The following is a 19,521-nucleotide window of genomic DNA, read 5'->3' on the forward strand; positions in this document are numbered from 1 at the left end:
TTAAAAAGACACATTTATTCAGTGTCATGATCAGATTGTTACATTTAGCAATCAACAGCATGGGTGCAAAAAAAAAAAAAAACACAAACAAACCTACATTAAAACCCTTTGTTGGAATGCTTTACACTTTCCACACAACGGAATCTAAAATAACCTGTTATATAATTAGTCACAAGTACAGTACTCGAGTTTTTTGCCCATACACATGAGTATTGTCTAAAACATGTCTTCTTTGTAGCAGCTAGGCCCTGCCACCATTGTGCTTGGCTGAGTTCACAAATCTCTTGCTACCTGTAGTTTCTCTGTCACTTCTCTGGCTCTCCTCTCCTGCTAAGCTTTGTTTCCTGGCAGTAATTGAAACCTTCTGCCACTGCCATAGCTACTGCTGCTGCTGGAACCACCAGAGCCACCTTGGTTTCGTGGTTTGGCAAAGTATTGACCTCCACCACCATAGGGGCCACAGCTTCTGGCTCCAAAGTTCCCTCCTTTCATGGGTCCAAAATTTGAAGATTGATTGTTGTCATTGCCAAAATTGTTGTAGCTTCCACCATCTGCAAAATTGCTTCCACTACTACCACCAAAGCTGCCTCCGCCTCCTCCGTTGTTATAGCTGTCATAGCTGCCACTCCCGCCAGAGCCACTGCCCTGGTTTCCGTAACCCTGTCCACCACTTCCATAGCCTCTGCTTCCTCCAGAGTAACCAGCACCACCTCCTCCATTACCACCATCATTACCAAACCCATTATAGCCATCCCCACTGCCACCATATCCTCCACCACCACGACTGCCACCAAAGACACGTTGACCACTGAAGTTTCCTCCACGACTAAAGTTGTCATTCCCACCAAAACCACCTCTTCGACCACCACTGAAGTTTCCAGAACCACTTTGACCTCTGAGTGGATGAAGCACTAGCCATCTCTTGCTTAGATAGGGCTTTCCTTACTTCCCCGTTGTAGCCATTCACAGCATGGTATTTCTGAATGACAGGCTTGTCTACAGAGTCACGGTCATCAAAGGTTACAAAAGCCAAGCCTCTCTTCTTGCCACTGCCTGGGTCAGTCATGATTTCAATCGCTTCAATTTCCCCACACTGTTCAAAATCATCTCTTAGGTGATGGGCTTCAGGGTCTTCTTTAATACCACCAGCAAAAATCTTTTTCACAGTTAAGTGGGCACGAGGTCTTTGAGAATCTTCTCTTGCGCAGCCCTCTGTGGTCCCACAAATCTTCCCTCCACCTTGTGTGGCCTTGCCTTCATGGCTGCACCCACCTCCTCCACAGTGGCATAGGGACAAACCCAAAGCCTCTGCAACGCTTGGTGTTTGGGTCTCTCATCACCACACAGTCTGTGAGCGTTCCCCATTGCTCAAAATGGCTCCTGAGACTCTCATCAGTTGTTTCAAAGCTCAACCCTCCGATGAAGAGCTTCCACAGCTGTTCAGGCTCTTTGGGAGACTCTGACTTAGATATGATGGCCACGGGAGGGGAGACTTTAACGATGCTTACTCGGCGGTGTCCACCGACAGAAAGAAGCACTTCTTATAAGATGTATAAAATTGTAAAACATTTGAAGGCAAGCAAGCAGAGGTTTTAATCATGTTTTTCCTCCCACAGAATAAGTAAGTGACGCTCATAAGATCAGTGTATTTCTTATCAAAGCAACAATGCTTGCGTTTGCGGGGAGAGCAGTCCCGGCTGGGGTAAGGCTGCCTGTGACAATCACAGCATGCCTTCTCTGCCTGTGCATTGTTACCTCCCCGCAGTGTGGGGCAAAGACCTGCTTATTTTTTACATATATTTTAGTCTCAAACATCTGAATCATTAGGGGAAAATTCCTTTGCCCTTACTCATACTTATAAGTACAGGCCTTCCTCTGATTGTTATAATCACAATTTCCCACGTTGCTATAGTTGCAGCTCTCATCTCCACGCAATGTTCCTCCTCCACTACCTAAGCCTGCGATATACCAGTATTCCCTTTTACATTATAACTTACTGGAAAAATTCAATTTTCACATCTGTCTGGTGGATTTTGACTGATACTCTGCTTCCCTATGTTGGTATTACTGGAGATTCCATGCATGTAAAACTGAACAGCGCAGAATGAAAACCAAATGTTAAACTTAGCTCTAACACAAGGAGCTTCTTTTTCTATTGCACAATTGTTTTTGGAAACGATTCCTATCACTCAACACCTTTTTATTTTTGCATGGACTACGTGAACAATTATTGCTTATGTGGATGCACTTTTGGATCATTCTTAATTGATTAATGATGTTATATACTGAAGGGACAATTGGTTTTAGTTAGTAGTTTTTCACCAAACGTTGTCAATTTCCATACAAAATTTACAAATTAATGACAAATCTGGCATTGTAGGCTAATCTGAACAACGCTTTACAACTAGAAAAATAAGAATTATGTAACATTGAGAAAAAACTGGAATGTAGTCTTTGCACAAAACTAGTGTCATTACAACTAACAGCCTTGCAAAAAAGTCTGTTGGTGATTTATGTTGTGAAAGTCATAATAAATGTTAGGAGTCATAATTTTGCTCCTTGTGCCCTAACAGAGGGCAAGATGCCTGGGAAGAAGCTTTTGCAATTTGAAAAACTTTTGTTGCTTTTTTTTTTTTAACAAGAAAAATCAGTTGTGTTTGAACACTTGTGTAGTTGATTATTATTGTTTATTATTAAATTTACCTACAAAATACTAGACTAGTATTTTGTAGGTAAATTTAATAATAAACAATAAGCAAGGTTTCTATAATAATATAGAATAATATAATAATAAACAATAAGCAAGGTTTCTAGCTGACAATGTCCTCTAAGCATGATATGCTGAATTCTGAAACTTATAGATTTCAAATGCGGGTAAAATCAGGAAAGAGGAATATAAGGAGAAATGAACATTGAGCATCTGCCGTGGGCTGGGCACTAAGCAAAGGGAGTCACTCTCATTATTTCAGTTCTCTTCTAAACAACCCTGTGAGGTAGTCGGTTTTTCACTTTACAGACAAGCACAGTGACACTCAGAATTTTTGTTTGTCAGACTGCAAAGCCCAAGCTCTTTCTACTTCACAAAATGGATGAAGCCAATGAATTTTTTCCTACACAAGTTTGAATGAAAGAGAACTTTTGCTACAAAAGAAGGTTTGTGCAGTCCTGATAATGTTCTTGGTCTTGATCATATATATGAATATCATAAAATCTGTGAAATCAAGATCTCTCCAATTAATAACATTGCAATATACATACATAGCATATTAGGTGAAGCATACTAACCCAGTACCCTGGGTTTTAAAAACGTCATTGGAGTAATAATGTCATTTATCCCAAGAAAAATTGGATTCCATTTATCACTAAATGCATGCTGACATTCATAAAGTGAGTATTGAATGAATTCCTATGGTAGAGAGAGTGTAGAGAGGATGGTGTTACAAATATGATATGGGCATGGGGGGTAAGAGGGTGAAGGGGGCAAGAGGACAAATCACAGAGAAAACAGGGAAGTTGAACAGGACTCTTTTTGTTACTTCCGCTAGCTATTTTGCAGATGATGATACTAAGCCCCGGGGTTTGCAGCCAAATCACTTCTCAGACTATGTTGGCTTCAGGGTTGGGTTTGGAATTCAGACTCCTATCTTTGGGGAAGAGACAACTGACATTTGATGGTTTTAAATATTCCACCATGTTATGTTAGAAGAGAACTCTATTTTTTACAGTTGTCTGTGAATTTAAGCCTAGAATAGGATCTATGGGGTTGGAAGTGATTATGAAGATGATGGTCTTAGATCAGAGTCAGATTTCTGTGGGCATTGAAAATATGATATTCCTCCTCCTTCTCCTTTTCCTCTACTACTACTACTGCTGCTGCTACTACTACTACTAGTACTATTACTACTGCTACCGTGTTTCCCCGAAAGTAAGACTTAGCCAGACAATCAGCTCTAATGCACCTTCTGGAGCAAAAATTAACATAAGATCCAGTGTTATGTTATGTTATGCTATGCTATGCTATGCTATGTTGTTAGGTTATACCTGGTCTTATAGTAAAATAAGACCGGGTCTTATATTAATTTTTGTTCCAAAAGACGCATTAGAGCTGAATGTCTGGCTAGGTCTTATTTTCGGGGAAACACAGCACTACAACTACTACCACTACTACTTCTTACAGGCAACATACAGTTATTTGGAATTTATAAAGTATTTCTTTAATATCATCTTGTTTGATCTTCAGTATAACCCTGTTTAGTGTTATAGGAGAAGAGGAGAACATCCATGAAATGATGTTTTATACTATTAAAATTTCAAGTTGAGGTCTTTGCTTTTCAATTTTTGATATCTCTTTGAGGACTTTAAAATTATGTCACAGTTTTCTTATCTATATCTTGTATCATAAAGAGGCTAATATCTTCCCTATCTGTCTCCAGGGCCATTGAGAAAATCAATTGAGACACTATTGTGAAATGGTCAAGAAATTATAAAGCTTTCTTTTCCTAATATTGTTGGGATGCACTGTTTTCACAGATGCTCCCTGGGAAAGGGAGATACGATGCCCATCTTTTCTGTCTTAGGGGGTGTTTTATAGTGATGAGAACAGAGACTCTGGAGTTCGACTGCATCAGATGATTTCTAGCTCTGCCAGTTACTTGCTGTGTGCCCTTGAACAAATTACTTAAGCTCTCTGTGTTTTAGTTTCCTCATGTGCAAATTAGAGATCATAGAATTGAGGCAAGGATTAAGTGTGTTAACATACATAAAATGCTTTGAATAGTGTCTGACACATACTGAGTTCTGTTTATGTGTTAGGTCTTCCAATTAGCTATTATTATCACCACTTTGGTCTTACATATTGTAGATGATCAACACATTTTAGGAACACATAAAGAAAGTAATAAACATAGAGCAGGTGGGACAGTATTGTAGTCTAATATGGTAGGAAAGGAACAGAAATCATAGAAACAATTTACCTTACCATCTAATAAAATAATTGATGCTCTAATAAAATAATGGTGATCTTGAGTCATCCAGAAAAGTTACAGATAAGTTCAGAAACCTGTAAGCCATAAAACTGTAAGATTTTCCTGCATATCGTAGATAAAATACTCGTAAGTGTGACTTTCATGTAATTATTACAACAAACCAGTGATATACATTATATATCACTCTAATACAGAGAGAAGAAATACTCAGGGAGGTTCATAGGCCCAAGGCCACTTGGAAATGTGTGAATATAGGAATTCAGATTTTCTGAATCAGATGCATTTTCTCACCCTAGACTCTACTCAAAGCTGAGTATCCACCTCTCAGACAGAGTACCGTGATACCACATCACTAAAATTATTTGTCTTTCTGTTCAGCTTGCAGTCTTCTCCTTATTCTCCTAACCAAGAGAAGGAGTGATGGGAGGTATGAGTAGGGAAGAGAAGAAGCATTCTGTGAGCACTTCATCAGTATGGAATACCTTGAATGGCATCCCATTTACTTCCCCCCCCCCAACTTGTTTGAGGTATAATTGACAAATAAAATTGTATATATTTAAGGTGTACAACATGATGATTTGATATATTATGAAATGGTTACCACAATCAAGTTAATTAACACATCGATCATCTTACATGGTTAACATTTTTTTTGCATGGTGAGAACATTAAGATTTACTCTATCAGAGAATTTCAAGTACACAATTCAATATTATTAACTATAGTATGCTGTATATTAGATCCTCAAAAATTACTCATCTTACAAAACTGAAATGTTGTACCCTTTGACCAACATCTCCCTGTTTCCCTCATTCCGCTCCCCCTATAAGCCCCTAGCAACCACCATGCTACTCTCTGTTTCTATGAGTTTGACTCTTTTAGATTCCACATATAAGTGATACTATATAGTATTTGTTTTTCTTTGGCTTATTTCACTTCAGGTTTAACCATGTTATTGCAAATGGTAGGATTTTCTTCTTTTTTATGGATTAGTAAGTCTCTCTCTCTCATTTTCTTTATCTCATTAACACTTAGGTTGTTTTCATATCTTGGCTATTGTGAATAACATGCAGTGAACATGAATAGAATGGTGACCTTTCTTTAAGATCCTGATTTCTTTTGCATATGTACACAGAAGTAGAATTGCTGGGTCATATGGTATTTCTATTAAAAAAAATTTTTTTTTAATTGGGGAATAGTGTGTTTTTCCAGGACCCATCAGCTCCATGTCAAGTCATTGTTTTTCAATCTAGTTGTGGGGGGTGGGGGACACAGTTCAGCTCTAAGTCAAGTCGCTGTTTTCAATCTAGTTGTGGAGGGCACAGCTCACTGGCCCAAGTGGGACTTGAACCGGTGAACTTGGTATTATAAGCACTGTACTCTAACCACGGAGCCAACCGGCCACCCACCTGTGGCTCAGCTCCAAGCCCAAGCTGTTGTTTCCAGGCTAGTTGTGGAGGGCGCGATTCACTAGCCCATGCGGGAATCGAATTGGCAACCCTGTTGGTAAGAGCTCAGGCTCTAACCAACTGAGCCATCTGGCTGCCCGGTAGTTCTATTTTTAATTTTTTGAGGAATCTTTACATTATTTTTCATAGTGGCTGCACTAGTTTGCATTCCCACCAACAGTGCACGAGGTTTCCCTATTCTCCACATTCTCGCCAATACTTGTTATCTCTTATCTTGTTGATAATAGACATTCTAACAGGTGTGAGGTGATATCTCATTGTGGTTTTGGTTTGCATTTCCCTGATTATTAGTGATGTTGAGCACTTTTATGAATACCATTTGTCCATGTGTGTGTCATCTTTGGAAAAATGTCTGTTCATGTCCTCTGCCCATTTTTAAATGGGATTATTTATGTGTAGGTTTGTTATTTTTTTGTTTGTTCTGCTATCGAGTTGTGTGAGCTCTTTATATATTGTGGATATAAACCCATTATCAGATATATCGTTTACAAATACTTTATCCCATCCTACAGGTTGCCTTTTCATTTAGTTGGTTTCCACTGCTGTACAGATGTTTTTTGTTTAGTATATTTCCACTTTATTTTTGCTTTTGTTGCCTGTGCTTTTGGTGTCATATCCAAAAAAAAAAAAAAAAAAAAAAAAAGAAAAAAACATTGCCAAGACCAAAGTCAAGGAGCTTTTCCTGGAGTTTTGTGGTTTCAGATCTTATGTTTAAGTCTTTAATCCATTTCAAGTTAATTTTTGTGTGTGGTGTAAGATAGGGGACCAATTTCATTCTTTTCCATGGATATCCAGTTTTCCCAGCACCATTTACTGAGGAGATTATCCTTTCCGCATTGTTTGTTATCGACTCCCTTGTCAAATATTGGTTGACCATATATTTGTAGGTTTACTTCTGGGCTATTGATGCTGTTTCTTTGGTCTATGTGTCTATTTTTATGCCAGTACCATACTGTTTTGATTACTATAAATTTGTAGTATAGTTTGCAACCAGGAAGTGTAATGAGTCCAGCTTTATTCTTTGTTTTCAGGAATGCTTTAAACTATTCCGAGTCTTCTGTGGTTCCATGTGAATTTTAGGACTATTTTTTCTATTTCTGTGAAAAATGTCATTGGAATTTTCATAGGTATTGCATTAAATCTTAGACAGCTTTGGGCAATATTAACAATTTAAGAATATTAATTCTTCCAATCCTTGAAAATGAGATATATTTCCATTTATTTATGTTTTCTTCAATTTTTCCATCAATGTCTTATAGGTTTCAGTGTACAGATGTTTCATCTCCTCAGTTAAATTTAAACATTTTATTGTTTTGATACAATTGTAAGTGTGGATTTTAAAATTTCTTTTTCAGATACTTTGTTGTTAGTGTACAGAAGCACAACTGTTTTTTATCTGTTGATTTTACATTCTGCAACTTTACTGAATTCCTTCATTAGTTCCAACAGTTTTCTTTGTGAAGTCTTCAGGGTTTTCTTTTCACCAGAATACTGTAGATCCAGTAAATCAGCTATAGTTGGGTGAGTTAGCCAAGACTATACAGCTAGAAGACGGATGAGAAGAAACTATGTCATAATGTGACTCTAAAGCCAGGCTCTTTTCACCTCTTAGGGAGATTGCCTCATGCAGCTTACCCCTACTGTGCGAGCTGCCATGAGCTCTGGGAGCAGCAGGTTTGTACTTACAGAACGGCCCTCAGAGAAAATTCCTGATTACTCAGGGATTACTGATCTTTTAGCCAAACAGACTGTCTTTGCCAGGATAGTGTCAGACGTGGCCTTAGTTTAGCATTTCTCAAAATGTGGAGTAGGAGCTATAAATTCCTCTTATTAAAATTCTAATCATTGTATATTTATTTTTAATGTTTTCAAAAAATATAATTAGTTGTTATAACAGGAGAAATAAATTGTCTTCAATAAAGAAGTCACTGAGTAAAATATTTATTCGTTATTGAAAAAAAAACCTTATATAAATAAAAATACAGGTGGTGTGTGGATGTGGCAAAAAAACCACAGAAAGAAATCACAGGTTATCAAAACGTTAGAAACCAAATAATGATATAGTAATATACATGCTTAAGACATTGAATAACTAGTTCTAATGGCAGGTGTAATATCGATTGCAATTTTGCAGCAGTGACGAGCATATAAATGCTACTTTGAGAGATATGCAGTAACTGTCATAGGATAGGAAAATATCTGTGCTTTCTTTTGGTGCCAAACTCACACATACTGCTAATACCAATGTGCTTTATTTTCTGCATTCATAACTGAAAGAACAATACATGTCAGTTAGAAGTTAGTGAAATTTAGATACCATCTTTCCCCTTTAAATGCTGTTCAGGAGTACTTAAAAATGCTTTTTCCCGTTTAGATGAGAACCTCTGGTCAGGTGTCCAAATCCCACTAGCCGCGAGAAATTAACAGCTGTGTTACCTTAGCAAGTGACTCTACACCCTTAAAGGGTGAAGATAATAATGGGACTTTATAAAGTTTATGGGTTTGTGGTGGTAAGATTACACACATAAAGTGGTTTACACATGCTTGGCACAATGTAGGAACTCGCTAAATGTTATCAACTTGCTCCTAGTGTTCCAGTGAGAGTGGGGGTGGGGTGAGTGATCATTGAGCCAGCAGGGGCTGCATTCTAGCACAGTTCAAGAATCAGAGACCTATTCAGTTCCTTACTTTCCCCCAAGGGGCTCAAATGAAAGAATTCCATTTTTCTGGAGGAAATTCATGATCTTATTAAATGGCTTTGCTTTTGTTTAAGCTTGCATTTTATGACTAAGAAAAAACTGATTCCGTTGAGGCATGCATGTAGAAGAGTAGATGAATATATGGATATTAAACACCTTTAGTGATTTTAGGGTACATGATAATGGGAAAAGATATATGCAGTGTCTGAAAAAGAAGTAAGCATTAAAAGTGATGACATTAAAAAGGGAAACAGAGTTTACCAAGGCATCTTGTGAGTAGAAAAGGTATCAGAATTTTCTCTTTCTAATGCATTCTGCTGTGCTATTGTATAGGTTGGATCTACTCTGTGAAATAGTTTCCTATTATTGGTTAGAGAGATACAAACTCCCTCATGATCTGCTCCACTTTAATGCTTTTAACGTGAGTGAGTTTAATATTAAAAATGAAAAATGTGCAGGCAGATTTTACCTAATGGGAATTTGTCCACTTTGCTTCTTGGTAAAAACCCCGCATCAGGAATGAGAATTGGGAAGGGTTGAGATAAAAGAGTTTGAAAATAGTTATTGATGAGTTGTAATACTTAATGTTAAGTAGAAACCATGAAAGATCATTCCCAGCTCACCTGAATGGGAAGTGAACAGTGCACATTGCTCTTATAATGGGGCTGCTATGCAAGTCTTTGGAGAGGATGATATATGTGAAGAGAAGTCCATGGAGAGGACATTATGATATCAAGACAATGACAAAACAGATTTCAATTCAAATCTATAGAGACTATATTACAATGTCAAGGCAATGGCAACATGTAAGTCTAGAGAGACCATTTTACAATGTCAAGACAATGGTAAAACAATGTCGCTGAAAGATTATTGAGACCACATTGCCATGTTAAATTACAGTGTCAAAACATTATCATTGCAAGTCTTTAGAGATCATGTACCTCTGTTAAGATAATAGCAAAACAATGGAACTCGAAATAGCAAACAATAGAACAAAGGAATTTAACGTAAGTCCCTGTTACTATCAAAAGAAGATGATAAAAAATGTAGAGGCAAGTCAAAAGGTTGTTAAAGAAACATAAACAATGACAAGCTTAAGACTGCAATACATCCAGTGAGCATTCAACTTTTATACTTGCTTTGAAGAGAGTAAAGTCTGAACTTCAGAACTTAGGTTGCCAGCAAGTTTAGCTAAAGGCTGAGAAACAGGGATGAGTGACTGAGATACTAGATCCCTATAAGCAGTTGATTTATGGAATTAGAATCTCACTCCTCTTCCCTAAATAACTCGTTTATTGTTTTAGTTATTCAGGTGAGTTGTCTTCATGGCATGAAGTTCACAAATCCTAGGTTTACGAATCTTGCTTTGTCTGTGACCGTTGTTTGTGATGTAGAGTCCAGTGCTCACTGTTTAAACCTAGATTCAGCTCACAGTTATTACTATGTGTCAGTTATTGTGCTAGCCACTGAAGGAAAGACTTTCTTTTCCATGAAGCTGGGAGGAGCAGGTACCTACCCATACAAAGGTGGTGTTAGCAGACAGGGTATAGAGAGTGAGCTTTCTAATTGCAGCCCTGCCCGCCCTCTTTGTGAATATGGCACACCACCTGACTGAGCTTTGTTCAAGTTCATTCCATATAAAACAGGATTGCTGCTCTTTACACTCTAGACACTGGACTGAGAATCCAAGGCTGTGTGCCTTTACCAAGTTGCTTGGCTTCTTTGGGTATAATGAAGATGTTGATTGTGCTTGCACATGTTCTTTTCTAGTTCTAAATTTGGTTTTTAGAAATAACTAAAATGTGTATAGTATGTATGAACAATTAACTGTCAAATCTATTATCATAACCCACCTTACCCTACACCCAAAATAAGTGCCATTCTTCTTTACAGGATGTCATCTATGTTAAGTTTTTTACAAATGAATTTGCTGCAGGTTTTTAAGTTCAAATAATAGCTATGAATACCTATGGATATGACTATCATCTATCTATCTATCTATCTATCTATCTATCTATCTATCTATCTATCCATCTATCATCTATCATCTCCCTATCCATCTATCTAATATAGATATCTCCAGTTACATATATCTACTTAAACCAATGGTTTAGAAACAGAGACAATGATTGATCTTAGAAGCTTAGGAACTCTGGATAACTCCTGGAGGAATAGTTAGAAGAGCAGCATGTACTGTAATCCTTCATGGCTCCACTTTGTGATCTGGCTTGTGATAACAGACCCATTAGAGACACAGAATGAACAATAAAAGATTTTATTTTAGCATTGCACCAGATTCTAACAGAAGAACATTATCCTTATTTTCAATTGAATACCTATTAGGTACAGATTTTTCTCTACTCAGCCCAGATTTCTCAAATTCTTACACAGACTTTATATAATTTTTCAGACACAAAAACTGAGGCTGAGAAAAGTTAAGTCACTTTCACAAGCCACATTGCTAACAAGTAGCTGAGAATGGAGTCTAGATTTATCAGACTTCAAAGTCTGTAGTCAAGTAATGGTAATCAGTGAGAAAAGAAACCTAGATCCCACTGTAATTCCTGAACTGACCACAACGAGCTCAGGATACGCTTCTTTCAGGGCTTTAACCACCTCATGTGTACTTGATCATTAGATTACTCTTTCCTGTATCTTCAACCTCTCCCTCAAACTGGCCTTTTGCTGAAGTATAAAAGCATGCACATCACATATCTTTGAGAAAGTCTTTCAACATTAGCATATTTCCATCTAGCTTTTTGTCTTTCTGGCCAAAGTTCTCAAAAGACTAGTTCTGTACCTTCTATTTATACTTAGTTCGTGTGCTTCCTGAATCTGAGGATTCATGTCTTTTATCAGTTCTGGGAAATTCTTAGACATTATTTTCTCAAATATTGATCTCACGCATTTTATTTTTTTTTTAGAATTTTTAAATAGATATGACTATTTCTAGATATGAAATTGATATCATAGATATGACTATCAATTCAAGCCAAAAATCTATAAGGAGGTAGCCCCAAGGTTTAGGATTCTTAGATTATTTTCTACCAGAAACAAGGCTAAGAGACTCTAGTAACTTTGCCATTTCCTTGCACTTGTATGAAAAGATGTATTTTTCGTTGCCTAACCCTCCTTTTCCACCAAGGATGTAGCCTTTCTAGAGTCCCACATCTTATTGGGATCTTAGCTCTAACTGGGCTCAAGATATAATCAAATTTAAAATAGAAACCACTTGTTTACTCAGCCTGGAATTATTTTCTCTTGGTTCTCTTCCTGCCGTTTTGATCTTTGTTCCTCCCTTTAGTCTCCTTCACAGGCACCTTCTTCTCCTGCTCTATAATTACTAGTCTTCTCCAAAGCTTGGGGTGTTCAATATTCAACAGATTATATAACTCTCTGCTCACCTCAATCCCTTGAAAATATTCCATCATTTCTTATTAGGATGAACACTTAACCTAACACCATGCTTCAGACTCTTTAATATGCTCTTCACACCGAAGCTGGAGTGAACTTATTAAAATAGAAATATGGCAGTCCTTTCTTTAAAATCTTTTGATGGCTTCTCCTTGTCCACAACACAGATATGCGTGCATGCATGAGCACACACACACACACACACACACTCACACACAATCAAATAATACTCTTTTGAAGTATGTAAATCCTTAGGATCAATCTCCTGCAAAGCTTTTCCATCTCATCTGGCTCTCCTATACGAATTTTAGTTTTCTAGCTGTTCTGAACTGTTTTTCTAAACTTCTTTACTTCTGTACCTAGTGTTTATATAACAAACGTTTCCTCTATATATTATTACAGAAGTTATTATGAAAATTTTAATTGTTACATTAACTTGGTTTTTGCTTTTTATTCTTCATATGAAATAAATATAATGCAAAAGGAACCTATGAATAATTAGCATACAAGAAATTAGAGTTTTTTGTACATAAGAGCATGGATCCCAGAAAGTTCTGTGGTTGCAATAATGAATAGCTCTGACCTCCTCTATGCTCCTTTATGTCCTTTTCTCCAATAATCTTTCCTTCCATATCTAGTTGTTATGTTATTTTGGAAGTAAGACCCATGATTGAAAGGATTACATCAGGATTAGTACCAGTGACATGAGTCCCTCAATAATCATTGATTTACCTGTGCATCCTAGAGAATTTAACATACCTCTATAACAAGCACATGCATTTGGAAATATTTTATTTCAAAATGCTAAAACTACAACACATGGACAATAGTCTCATTCTGAAGAGTAAAGGAATTATTTTTACTTCCTCCAAGGCAGCAAGACAGCAAATATATTGCTGCCCTAGTTTTGTTAGTTCTCTTTTCCTCAGTTTACTCATCTGCAAAATGGAAATAATAAAAATACCTATTTCTTGATTTTGGCGGGGGTAAATGAATTAATGCCTAAAAGCAGTTAGAACAATGCTTGGTATTGAGTAAAAATATCAGTAAAAATTGAATCATTATTTTTCCCATTGTTTTTCTCTCACCTAATCAGACAAGATTTTAGTGAAAAAAATAATATTTTAAGTAAGAGATAATGTACTTTTATGTCATGGTTCCCTTTCCTATCACAGTCAATTTTGAAATAGGATCTATTACTAGTCATTTATTCATTGGTATAATTTGAAGACATTGTTGGTTCTTTTTCTGATTTCATGATAATTACGAAATGAGAATCTTATAAAGCGATTCAGTTATCAGCGATCACAGCAGGAAGATGTTAGAAAGTAGAAGGCTTCTTAGAGAACTCAAGAGAATACTTTACTCCATTATCACATAAGACCCTTGTGGCTACCACATTCCATTTCCCACCCCTTTTACCTGCTGGGAAAACTATATTATAAGCTACTTCCTGTGACTTTGTATTTCTTATATTGGGATTAGAAAGCTAAGAAAAGACATATGGGATTGTGTTCTCTCTCCCCCTTTTCCCAGTCTATGTATATCCTGCTTTAATGTCTTGGGAATATGTGAAATACCAAGTATAGAAACTACTTCTATTATGAGGTTTTCCCAGCATGTATCAAGTAATAAAGGGTCATTCGATGCACCATTGTTCTCACTGCAAAACTAATGGAATTCTCTTGTAAGAACATGAAACTAACATAAATCAAATGAACATTATTCATTAAATAAACGATTGATCCTATCCCCAGTATGTCTTCTGAAACCCATGAAACAAATATTCTATGAGGTAAAAGTTCTAACTTGCTTCTTTTTCTTAAGAATTTTGCTTACAAGTTCAAGAGCTTGGAGACATATATATAATATCTCATATATATATCTCATATATATAAATATATTGTATATTATATATAATATATACACACATATATAATATATATGTATGTGTGTACATATACATATATATAGTCTCCAAGCATGCATACACATACACATCTATATTTATTTCTATATCTTTCTATATCTGTTCATACTCTGTCCAATTGAAATCCAGTACCACAGCATTCATTCTAGTTTTCTTTTTTCCTTATCTGTAGCTTCTTTCTCTGCCTTTGAGAAACCTGCCTCTCATTATCTACAAAATATTAACTTATTTGTTAATTTCTAGTATATACATAAGGTAGTTTTAGAATTGCTAACCAACATCCCTGCAAGAAATACATTTACTAACTTGCGTACAGTGTTTGTGTACAGTTCTTTTGCTCTTTAGCCTTGGAATATCCAGACAAAACACTGCTTTCCTTAGTTACCTAGGTTAGTTCTTTTATCCCCCATCCCTTCAGTGTGGTTATGTTATTCATTGGAAATAAAGTTGTACAGTTTGGTTTATTTGCTACAGTTTGCATTCCATTTTTGATCTGTGCCACATTCTGGCAAATTTTAATTATCTTTTTGGAATGTGAAATAATATTGTGGTTCTAAAAGTCAGAGCTACACAAAATTGTACACAGGGAAGTATCACTCCCTTTTTACCTCTACGCATTCCTATTCCCCTTGGTTTCTGCCACTTTTTCACCCACCGTTTCTAGAAAGCCAATTTCTTTAATTTCTGGTTCATCCTTCCTGTATTTTTATTTTCCAGAAACGAACAGATACATGTGTCTTTTTTTTATAAAATATCTGCTTCTTTTTCAGTAGTGCTGATACTCTTGATCTATTTTTGATATAGGTTCTTTTTCTATAAGATTTGACAATTCCCTGAAGAATTTCATATATTTTCTTCCAGACTATTATTATCAGAACTTCGAATGGCCAATGACTGTCTCAGAGAATACCTAATTATTTCAGATCTGATTTTTATTAGCCCTATCTTTACTAAAGTTTTGTTATTATTCATACTTATTTTATGAGAGCTTTATGTCCATTGTTTGTATTAGATTTCATTTTCAGAGGCTGTTTCTCACGCATGAGACAGGTCACAAAAAGATTATTTTCAATAAAAACAATTAGAAATATTGAGATTCATTCACCTTCAGAATTTGTCTTCTTGGAAGGGGGCCGGTAGAACATGTGTGTTCTGACCTTGACCAGGTCTAAGCTGGTCCTTAACTTTTGTGGAGGGAGCCTCTTCCATTTTACACGGCTATGGGAACAGATTCTCTACAAAGAAAGCAGCGGGCACACCATCAAATGACATTTCATTCTTTCTTTAATGATTCGGTTTTTTTTGCTCTTGGAACAAGTCTGTAAAGATTACAAGTGTGTCTCAAGGGAAGAAAAAAATAAAAGTATAGTAGAGCCCAAACTTGAGCAAGTTCACAAAGAATCATAAGGGGGTGGACAAGGTATTAGAATATAAATAGAAAGTACAGTATTAGCTCTAAACAAATGCTTTCAAAGTCTTTGTGTGCACTGACAGCTTCAGATATTTGATGTAAATGAATTTTTCCCTAGAAACAATGGAATCTGTAGCTGTGGTGGCAGTGTTTCTTTTCTAAACCTTGCTTTTTCTTTTCTTTTTGTTCCTGAGGTGAAAGCCTAGCTAACTTAGGTATGTATTTGCATCAGAAAGACACCCCAGCAGCGTCTATACTAGTCAGTGATCATTTTTTCATTATTTCAGGTACCTGCTTGTTTTCAATTTTCTTTTTTAAGCCCCTGTCCTCCTCATCATGAAGCACAAACACAGTCACTGTCACGCACAGAAACATAGACACACTCAAATGATGACGGCGTCTAGCATTGCCATTTTCATTGAATATTACAAGGGAAAGCCTGTATCCACACTGTGTTTTATGATTGTTGAAATCCCATCAACTTGTGAGAGTGTACTCATCTCCTTAATGACACCTGCATTTACCTAGGTGCGTATGCCAGAAATGAGAGTAATTTCTGACGCCTTCTCTGCCCCACAGAACCCCCCACCCCAATCAACCAATAAATCTTTCAGAATTTCCTTATAAAATACATCATGAATCTGTCTTCTCTTCTTGTTGCCGCCATTCTAGTCCAAGCTTCCTCTCTTGCCTGTCTATCTGACCTCCCTGGCCTCTGCTGTAATTCCATCTCCACAAGAACAAGAATGATTTCTTGAAATTTAAATAACATGTCATTTTGCTAATTAAATGGCCCTGGCCCACCCCTCACTGCCTGTGGCTTTTTACAGTACTTCTGATAAACTCCAAAATTCTTTACAAGACATACAGGAAGTTGCTTCTTGTTCCCACTGCTTTCCCCTCCAGATCCTCTCACTCGACTTTTCCTCTGGCTTTCTGGGTTACAGCCACACGGCCCTTCTGGTCAGCAAATAACCAAGCTGTTTTCCCATCTCAGCACCGGGAAAGTTCTTGCCTACCCCTTTTTACCTAGTTCTTACTAATCTTTCAGGACACTGGCTCAGAGAAGCTCTTCCTAACTCCTATTTCAAATCTCAATTTCCTCTGAGTATGCTCTCCTACTACCCTGCATCTTCCTTTAGAACTACCATCACAATTTCAAATTATTTATTTGGGTACTTAAATTTGTATCTTCTTGTTCACTGTATATTCCAGACCTGGCACAGTGCCTAACATATGGTAAATGCTCAATAAATATTTGTCGAGTAAATTAATATTATGGTAATTGTATGCATGATCTCAGACCATTAACTGCATTGTTCAGGAAAATCATAAAAACTGATGAATTATATATCACGTTCTCCCAAAGTATTTTGCATATATCTTCGTTTTCAAACAAATGACTACCACCCTGCTCTCATTACCATCACCAGAAAGCACTCCTTATTGGAATGGACCTACCTGCTGGCCTCTTTCTACTTGCTTGTTTGTGAGCTGGCAGTGGCGGTGCCCACCTTGGTAGAGTGATTTGAAGGATTTCTAGAAACACGGCCAGAGTTTTACTTCCACTAGCAATACCAACAAATCCTCAATGTGTTGGTTTATAATATTAAAATCTCCCTACAGCAAAATTGCTATTTAGGAGAAATAACATGTCAGACACTAGCAGCCATTATTGTCATATCCTCAGATCGACTAGTCAGTCAGTAAGAGACACTAGATGTGTAAGGGGGGGAGAAATAATCTGGGTGCATTTTGATTGGGCTGAAGAACTACAAACACCAAGCAACATTAAGACAGTCTCCTGAGGTGGGTATTGAGGAATTTGGGCAACATTACTTCCTAGAGAAACCTGGGGGTGGGTTGTCAGGGACCTATGAGGAGGCTGGATCATCCAAGAGATGCTGAAAACAGTGGAGATGGACATCTCTGGGGATAACAGTTTAAAAGACGCATTAACACATTATACTGTTCTTCTTAGACTGGCTTTGCCTGGCAAACTTCATCCTCACACTGAATGTTAATTTTTTTTTTCCTTGAAGAAAATAGGAAGGCTAGCCCACAAAGGTATACAGGCGATGAACATGCAATCCAATTCCCCGGGCAACACATGCTGGGTGGTGAGCTCAACCTTTTACATCTCTCTGCTTCAACTCTGGGGCCTGGACCTTCACGCTTCCACAGTGGCCCCCATCTCCTGGGATCCAAACCTGAGACGACCTCACTTGACCTGGGCAACATCCTATGTTTCTGACCCCAGCCTGCTTCCCTATGTCTAATCTTTCCTGACTGAATGCTTTTCTGAGGGCTGTTAGCATCCTTCTCCTAGGACTCTGTGTTCACTTATCAGAGGTTCTCAATATAATGAATCTGACCTCCATCCTATCACCTTGCCTTTGTAGAATTTATAAAGCTCTTTCAAAAATATTTACCTACCTGATTATCATAGGCAATTTAGTGAAATAGGAATACATTTTATAGATGAGGAAACTGGGTCCCTTTTCAGATTAGGTTGGGTTACTCTTTTCTGTTTGCTTGGACTTAATTATTGCTAATAGAATACTAACTGATTCTGATAAGGCAGATAATGACCCCTTGGGCCAGCTGCCAATTTAGAATGACTCAAGTGGAAAATAACTAAAAGAATGGAACATTCTAGATCACCCCCAAACCCTAAATCTGTAGTGTTCAAAGCCACAGAAAGCTAGCCTATGTTGAGATGGATTTAACAGGGTATCGTGTTTATCAAATAAAAGATGGTCTATCGTAGGCACTCAAGTGATACTGAGCATTCGAACATTCAAGAGCATTCGAGACTTCTCTAGAGCATCCGAGACTAGAGATGTGGCTTGGATTGGAATTCTGATCAGAGTCTGGATTCAGTGAGTCATCATCGAAAGCTGCAATTAGCTTCTGTTATTTGCTAGGGTTTCCAACTCAGTCCAGCAAGTGATTCCAGCCTGTTTTGGCAAACAGTACAAACCTGTCACTCTTCCCTGCTTGGGCTCCGGGCATGAACATGTATCAACATTCCTCTATCTGTTGGTTTCATCGTAGATGGGGACTGGAGCAACCATACAGGAAACGGTCAGTCATATAAACCCGGAGCAAATATGGTACACTTGAAAGACTTAATGGGTCTTTTCTTGGCGATTCCATATTTGAGTCTATTTAAGTTCTCCATAGGCTTTTAGGCAAACATAGCATTTTCTAAAATCCCTTCCAAATTGCCATATTGACCATCAGTCTTCTCAAACTAAATAGCATATATAACACATATGTACAAAATTATTTTACATAGTAAAAATCCACATGTAACCATGTTTCTGGTCAAAAGATTCCCCAGGTGTTTTTTTTTTTTTCTCTTGAGAATCCTCATTTCTACATATGCAATATCTTCCTTTTACTATTTCTCTGCCATTGGAGGAATTTTTTTTCCAGAAAACATAATGATGGGATTTCACTGTGCTTATGCATTCTCTATCTGAAGAGCACTTAATATCTTTTAGATTTTAATATATTTACATTGTTCTTGGCATTGCTATCCACTTGCTGGTTTTAAGTATGGAGCTCAAATTCATCTGAGTTCCTTTACCATAAAAGGGATAATTGA

General features: G+C 37.2%; 1 pseudogene across 1 annotated transcript in view; it reads right to left on the reverse strand.

Annotated features, from left to right (window-relative positions):
* Positions 1-330: 330 nt before the first annotated feature.
* The window catches only part of LOC308497865 (heterogeneous nuclear ribonucleoprotein A1-like), a 58,377-nt pseudogene continuing 39,186 nt past the window's right edge, over positions 331-19,521 (reverse strand). The window contains exon 2 of the transcript in view: positions 331-1,540. The product of the transcript in view is annotated as a heterogeneous nuclear ribonucleoprotein A1-like (transcript). The remainder of the gene's footprint in view (positions 1,541-19,521) is intronic.

Source organism: Rhinolophus hipposideros (assembly GCF_964194185.1).
Source record: "Rhinolophus hipposideros genome assembly, chromosome: 5".
NCBI lineage: Eukaryota > Metazoa > Chordata > Mammalia > Chiroptera > Rhinolophidae > Rhinolophus > Rhinolophus hipposideros.